Below are 7,766 nucleotides of genomic sequence, written 5' to 3'. Positions count from 1 at the left end.
TATGTTTATGACACATAATTGACAAAAATTTAATCCTTCCAAAAAGTCGGGACTTTTTTTAAAACACCGCGGGACGCGGGACAAATTGTTAAAAAGTCGGGACTGTCCCGCCAAATGCGGGACGTCTGGGGACCTATTCTGAGCTCTTCCGATAACTCAACGAGAGCGATACACGGGATATTCGATAAATCCCCTTAGCGAAAGGCAGTTAACGAACCTTAGACAAATCGCTATTCTGTGCTCCACGTTAAGTGGGTTTCGCTACGGGTAGTCGGTCGAGATGCGTCTGGGTTCCACGCTATCGATAGCTATTACGCTTTAACCAATCACAGTTTAGTTAACATTGTATTTTTGTCACGTGACTGCAACCCGCCGTTTTCTAAGCGAAGCACGTGGTTTTAGATTTGTCGTGTATCAGCGCTAGCGTATTTTGTGGATTAAACTCTAACAACAACACTGAACATAGTTTTATTTATCACAATAGTTATGTTTTTATATTAGAACATGGTGTATACTGCTTAAAATATTTAAACACTTCTCACCTGTTACACGTTAACAGGTGAGAAGTGTTTTAATTCTACACACGATAGTCTTTTATTTTATTTTTAAATAATAATTCTTATGTAGTCATGACGTAGCGGTAATATTCCTATTCAAGTTTGAAAATTATTCTCTTGAAAATCTGAAGCCGTCCACATAAGAAAAAAATGTCTAATTTTTTTTTTTTCTTTTGTAAATGGACATGCCTGTCGAAAAATTGTTTTTGTACGCAGATTAAAAAGAAAATAGGTAAATTTTCTATCTTCATATACATATGTCGAGATAACGTTCCAGTCAAATTTTTAAAAATATTCTTAATTGAAAATATAAGTTAATTTACGTTTTTTTTTGTTTTCATTTTAGTATTATGCTCGGCTATCACATGTTTACGAAAACCAGACAGCCCCGCTTTGCACGTGCATTCTCCCCGCAATTGAGATGTATTAAAACGACAATATCTGAGATTGCAACACTAAAGCAACAACTTCAACTTTCAGTGTTGTTGGAGTTTAATCCACAAAATACGATGTGTCCAGCATACAAAACGGCTTCACCTTCTACAAGACAACGTTTCCTGTCGCCGATACAGTCTAGAATTTGACATAAATTCAATGTATTTAATAAATATATAAAAATATAAATACGACTATACAAAGATAAAACTTTGCTTCTGTCTTCCTTCTCGCCGTTCACTCCATCGGCAGTCCTTAGACGATTCACAGACTCTCGTTTCTCTTTGTATAGTCGTATTTATATTTTTATATATTTACTAGCGGGAGGGCCCGGCTTTGCTCGGGCAAAATTAACGACAGTGAAGATTAAGATTATTACGTTATAGTCAACCTTACCCGTTTTCACAGAATGCAAGAATTGGATCCCCCTGTTTCTAGATTAATTAGTTAATTTTTAGATGGGTCTAAAAATATGTTCGATTTCCCGCAAAAACGAAAAAAACTGCATCTGGGTCTTGCACGTCGCTTTCTCTTAACAATTCCACTGTTACGTAACATTTCCATTGTTACGTAACACTTTTTATAGTCGACAGTTCCATTGTTACGTCACTCTTTTATTATTGACAATTCCATTGTTACGTAACACATGCATTGTTACGCAACATTTCCATTGTTGATGGAAGTGTTAAGCCTTATTCTTGTCCCTCTCTCCTGTGGGGAGGAATTTCGAAAAATCCCTTCTTAGTCTGCATTCTCGTGACGTACCCTAACTGTGTACCAAAGTTCAACTTTCAACTCCTAACCGTTTGGGCTCTGCGCTGATTATTATTTATTATTATTATCAACTCGTCTCGATTATATATATAGATTAAATGTAAATAACGCCGGCCATGTACTTTTTATTAATTATTTACTTTATAAATTCAATTATTTGTTCTCCATTTGGTCATCGCAATAGTCGTCACCGATGAAAACTGAGTCGGCTCAGGCATTGAACAAACACATGGTCGGTTCCTTACCTGTTTCGGCAGCCATCTTGAGCGCCTCTGTCGGATTTGTCGCTTGCCAATTGTCTATTGTGTTATATTTACTCTCACATATTTAAAATATTTGCAAATAATGAATATATATATATAATATATATACTAAAAAAATAAATAATAAACATTAAAAGAGCATTTCAATTAATAGAACATGAAATATTTTACTTAAACTGTGTTCCACGAATAGAATAATCTTATATACTGTAATTACGATTTTAAGATAAACATCTGCAGTGCCATCTATCGTTAGAAAAATCATTTAAGGAAGAGTGACCCGCCATCTATCGCAAACAATTTGAATTATTTAAACGTTATTCGGAAAATCGTAAATAAGAAATATTTTAAATAAAAAGTTTGATTACATTCTTAAAAAATAACAATAAAAGACAATTATCATAATTACGGAGTCAATTCGATGTTTAAATAATTTATTATTTCGAAAATATCAACACAGTAATAAATGATATAAATTATAAATTCAGTTTATTTATAAAAAATACGTCAATTAAAATTCAAATAAAAATAATTTACTATAAATGTAACATACTAATATTCGCATATAAAAAGAAATAAATAGTATACTATCAGATAGTACATTCATTACACTTAAAATTATATTAATTGCATTCAAAAAACTCTTATAAATGCCAATATATCAGCTTTCTCACAGATAAAAACAACTTAAATATATTACTTCTGACATTCTAAAAGTTAAAAATATTAAATAATATAATACTTAGAAGGACTGATAGTCATATCTCTAGTATAAAAATTTAAACAAAAAATAGCTATTTTCAAAATGAATACATTGTATAGGTATTTAATAAATAAGTAAGAAATATAATTTAAATAATTATTATTTAAAAATATTAGATATATTTTAAAAAGAAATTTAGTTACCAGCTTGCAAAAATTGAATCATTTTAACTTACTCAATAAATTTTTATTCATTTAATAATTAATACAGAAACTTTACCTTATCGTCAAAATAAAATGAATTTAATTCAATTTGTAATTAGAAAATTAATTTTGTGATCAAATATTGTTAAAATGAAATTAATTTAATTTAAATTTATAAAAACATTTAATAATTAATTTACATTTGTGATCAGTGCTACTCAAACCACTACTACTTACATCCATTAGGTTGTTTACTAAACACACTACTCTATTTTATTACTTTCGTGTCAATATTTCTTAAATGCTAATGGTAATATCGGTAAACTATTCATAATAAAGTCATTATATTGGTTATAAAAACATCAAATTCCATTAAGATATAATTCCCATAATATTACCTGAATACAAAATCGATATGTACAGGTACTGTACATCTGTACTTTTATGACTCATACCCATTACTCCAATCTATTACAAGTAACATGTTAAGAAATATAGAATAATCTTTCACTAAATTAAGTGAAAATCGTGGGTCATACTAATACATCAAGCAATTATTAATTATTAATTAATAATTATTCCACGATATACAATCGCAGATGTCTGTTTCTTCTCATCAAGAAACACTTAACTTCATTTATCCATTCATCAGAGCTGTTAAAGTGTTTGGTATTCAGATACTGTATATAGATGATCGTCCAGTCGACACTAAAAGTTACACCAGCAAACTTTTCGCTGTATATACGTCAAGGTTATAGAAAAATTTTGGTGGTTGAATGTGTTACTGTTTTCTGCCATGCTTGTGAAGGACGATGTTTTGTGCAGTAGTTGGACATTCGTGTTTCCGAAGCAGAAACAGTCGGTCACATTGGTCATGGCATTGTTTCTATTGTTCTACAGCTTTCAATTCAGCTATATGAAAAACAGAAAATTGTACTTCCCAAGCGAAAATACTGCATTTGAACGTGAAATCATAGAAATGAGGAGAATCGAAATTCTATTTTCGATATTCTCTTGCTTGGCATTCTTTACCACAATCACAGCCGTAATTTTTTTCGATATCTTCGTATACCCCGCCTTTAGTGAAAAATCGGTTGCGGAAATCGCCTTCTGTGACGTGAATATAATACTAATTATAATATTTGAATCGGCTCAAATATTCTTTATATTGTTCTCTGTCGGAGCGTTATATTATATAATACACGCGAGACTACGACATCTGAGCCAGAAACTAACTTTGACCTCCATTAACGTACAAGGAATACAACTTCGCATAGAGGAAATAATTGTCCTTCATTGGGATTTGTGGTATTGTATTCAGTGTATCAACGAAACAGTAGATTTATATCTAGCAGCGATTTACGCATTCTACGTGTATTTTCCTCCTCTGTTTGTATCGGCCCCTTTATTCATGGATCTGGATTGGATTCTTCTTACGGAAATTATGGCCATAGCTGTAGTATTATTCACTGTCAGTTTCATGTTTGCTTTCTCTCTTTCGAAATTCACTTCGGCAGTAAGTAAATGTGTGTTAATACACACGAAACTAGAAACATTGATTCTATAATATAGATGAACATTTTAATACAATCGGCTAATAATTAAAATTAACAGTAATTTTTTTCTTTTAGATTTACAGCAATTTTAATGAAATAAACCGTTTTTCCAGGGCTCACTTCTCTCTAAATTATAAATTAAAGGCGAGGTTTATTATCTTTATATCTACGATAAATTTTATAAAACGTTTATTCACTATTAAACACAATATTTTGAAACTATCTCCAACAGATGCTAGATTTTATGAAGAGGTTTGGGAGATTTCCAATTGGAATATCGATCGCTGGTCTATTCTACATAAATAAAAAATTCGCAATTAGAGTAAGTGATAACGATTATCATAAATATTTAAAGGTTTATGTATATTAATTAATTATTTAAATTGTTTTCAGATGATCAGCGCAGTTTATTCCTTCTTATCCGCACTCGTAGAATTGTCGGGTACTCGCAACCAATGCAAAATGGCGTATAAAATTGAAACTTATGTAAATAACACGAGTAGTTATGGCTGAAACTTCGATGAATCTAATTATTAATGTGTAAAGAATTTTGTAAATTCTCTGCCTACCGAAAGGTATTTATATTATGTTGAAGAGTTAAAGGACACAAATGAATATAGTACAGTAAAGTGTAATCAATTAGTTTATCCCAAAGTGAGAAGGAATAGTTTGAATAATAGTCAATATTTAAATATGAATAATCATTTTATTAACAAACCAAAAATCTGCAGAAAAAATTTATTACATGTATTGAAGAGCTGCATTTAGTGATAGATTAGTATTGGTGATACAATATTGATAGTAGTTTCATTATATTTGTGAAGGTCCCTGCAAAATAAAAACAAAAGTCTCATTAAAAATGATCACTTGCATTACACAAGGCAGCTATAGTTTCTGTAAAAATAAAATTTAAAAATTTCAAAACGTAATTGGTACAAGGTTACAAATGAAAAACTACGGTACAAAATTTCATTTTTCTTCGCATTGTTTTGAATTTATTAAAGTATATTAAATCTTGGTCTGTGTTTCTATTTTCAGTACACCAATATAACATCACTTCCTACAGTATAATAATTAATAATTTAAATTCTATACAGAATATCCTGTTACGGGAGTCTTTAAGTAGTCAATGACGACTCTCGAGTGTCAATAAACTGTAAGCTATAGGTTAGTTCTTTGAAATCGAAGTTACGTGAAAGAGTGGCCATGAGTTCAGGTGTCAGCTTATCACACTGAAAACCTGGAAACGTAACTAGGAGGGACGAAAACCCCAAGAATTTTTCACGGGATGGTCCGTCACGGATGTCTCAGTTCTCCAGTATCTTATAGCCCGGTTGACCGGGCCAAACTAACCAGGTCAACAATTGATGAAGAGACTTCTTAGTGTCCACAAGGAAAAAAGTTGAAAGAATAGAAGTTATGTGAATTTTCTTTGCATTTTTCATTTGTCAATGAAGTAATGACATGTTATGCAAGCGTTTACCATTACGTCAACTTGACATCATTTTATGCTATGAAATAATGTATAAAAGAAGCATAAATATGACAACAAAATGACTTGTGTGTATTATTCTGACAAAACGAACGACACACTAAATACTTCGTTAAGTATTATTTTTTTCCAGTTTTATCTCTTTTCACCTTGTGGACAATAAGAAGGCACTTTTAGTAAGCTCATCGTGGGTTCGACCATGCCAAAATGAGAAAAGGCAGGTAATGAAAGACTGGGTCCAACATATCCGGAAAAGACTGCTCATAGAAAATTCCTCATTAAGTCTTTAACTGTGATGGGTTGATGCCTAAATCGTCCGACTATCCGGCCTCGTTACAGTTATATTTAATATCCAATATCGGAATTTTAATTCATTATAACTGGCTAATGAATTCTCCAGCCTTCAATAGGCTACAAGTAAATACACACATTTTATATAAATATTTTGTACTAAAATACGTCTTAAATGGTATAAAATATGATAATTTTCTATATTATATATATATAATATATATATTTTAGAAATTTCATATTTACAATTCAATTAAGGAATTAAAAACACCATCCAGTCTCCTGGTTTTTTACTATTTCATTGTTTAATACTTATTGAAATGTATGTTTATGTAATTATCTGATGAGGACAAATACCGAAATACGCTATGAACTTCAATAACGAATTTTAAAGAGGTTGTTACTTTTGGTAAATAACGAAATTATAAGAAATCGAGCGACTGGATATTCTTTTTAAGTTGTTGATTAAAACAAAGATTTTGGGCCTGGTTCATCGAAGGCAGGTCCAGGCCCGATATTTCTGGTGCGTTATTACTTTACGGACCCAGACGAATTTGAATTAGGGGCCCGTATAGTGTTTACTCCAGGGGATGGGGCGCGATACATCCGGAACCAATCGCTCACGAAAACGATCCTAGAGTTCTTTGCCCGGATTTTATCCTGGTAACCCAGAGCAAGAGGCTAATGCTCTAACACCCAAGCCATCCTGCCATCCCCAAGTTATTTGACCCACCCTGTATCTTGTTGTTTTTAGAAAATGATTTTAATTTTTATACATTACCTTATTGTGGATTCACTACAGCATCGTGAAATTCATTTGTCTGTAAAATTTTTAAAAATTTATTTTAATTCTCTATCAATTAACAAATGAAACACATGATCATAAAATTTTCTACTAAAGTCAAAGATTTTTCTTAAATTAAATATACTTTAATATGTTTCTTACTTTGGGATCCTCGTATAAAATCACTTCTACAACAGATTCCTAGAAAATAACAATTATTATTTTTAATTTAAATCGAGTCAATAATTAGTAAAAACACATATATTACAGTCAAACCTGTTTTTATGCGGTCTTTTTTGTGCGATTTTTTTTGTGCGGTATAGTTGGCGACTAGTCTCGTGCGATTTGTCATGTCTCACGTTCACTTATTATAGCTAAATAAACTTATTATAGCATAAATGAACTTATTATAGTAATATTATTGCATGAATATCCGAAAAATGAAATAATTTATTTTTTAAGTCAACAAAACACCACCTGGACAAAAATATGTAAAACAGACGATAGACGAGACGATGCAGTCAAGTGCTGACATCTGTTGTCAATAAATTCTATTTCGTACGGTTTTGAGTTATTTTCTATGTGAGACTTTTTTTATGCGGTCCCTATTGTCCGCATAAAAAATATTTTTTTATTGTGTTGCGAAAACTATTTTTTATAGCCAGTCGTGAAGTTTCGTGCGATTTTTTTATGCGGTCCCTATCCACC

At 31.3% G+C, this 7,766-nt stretch overlaps 1 long non-coding RNA gene across 1 annotated transcript; it reads right to left on the bottom strand.

The window, feature by feature from the left end:
* Positions 1-5,207: 5,207 nt before the first annotated feature.
* On the bottom strand, positions 5,208-7,242 carry LOC136971764 (uncharacterized). The gene is made up of 3 exons (XR_010880214.1): positions 7,221-7,242; positions 7,056-7,095; positions 5,208-5,319 (listed from the first exon to the last, which is right to left on the bottom strand). It is a non-coding gene; the product is annotated as an uncharacterized lncRNA (long non-coding RNA).
* Positions 7,243-7,766: the final 524 nt, after the last annotated feature.

This window comes from Centruroides vittatus, unplaced genomic scaffold, assembly GCF_030686945.1.
Source record: "Centruroides vittatus isolate TY-2023 unplaced genomic scaffold, ASM3068694v2 contig_2703, whole genome shotgun sequence".
In the NCBI taxonomy this organism is placed as follows: Eukaryota; Metazoa; Arthropoda; class Arachnida; order Scorpiones; family Buthidae; genus Centruroides; species Centruroides vittatus.
This window is presented reverse-complemented; position numbering and strand designations above follow the sequence as displayed.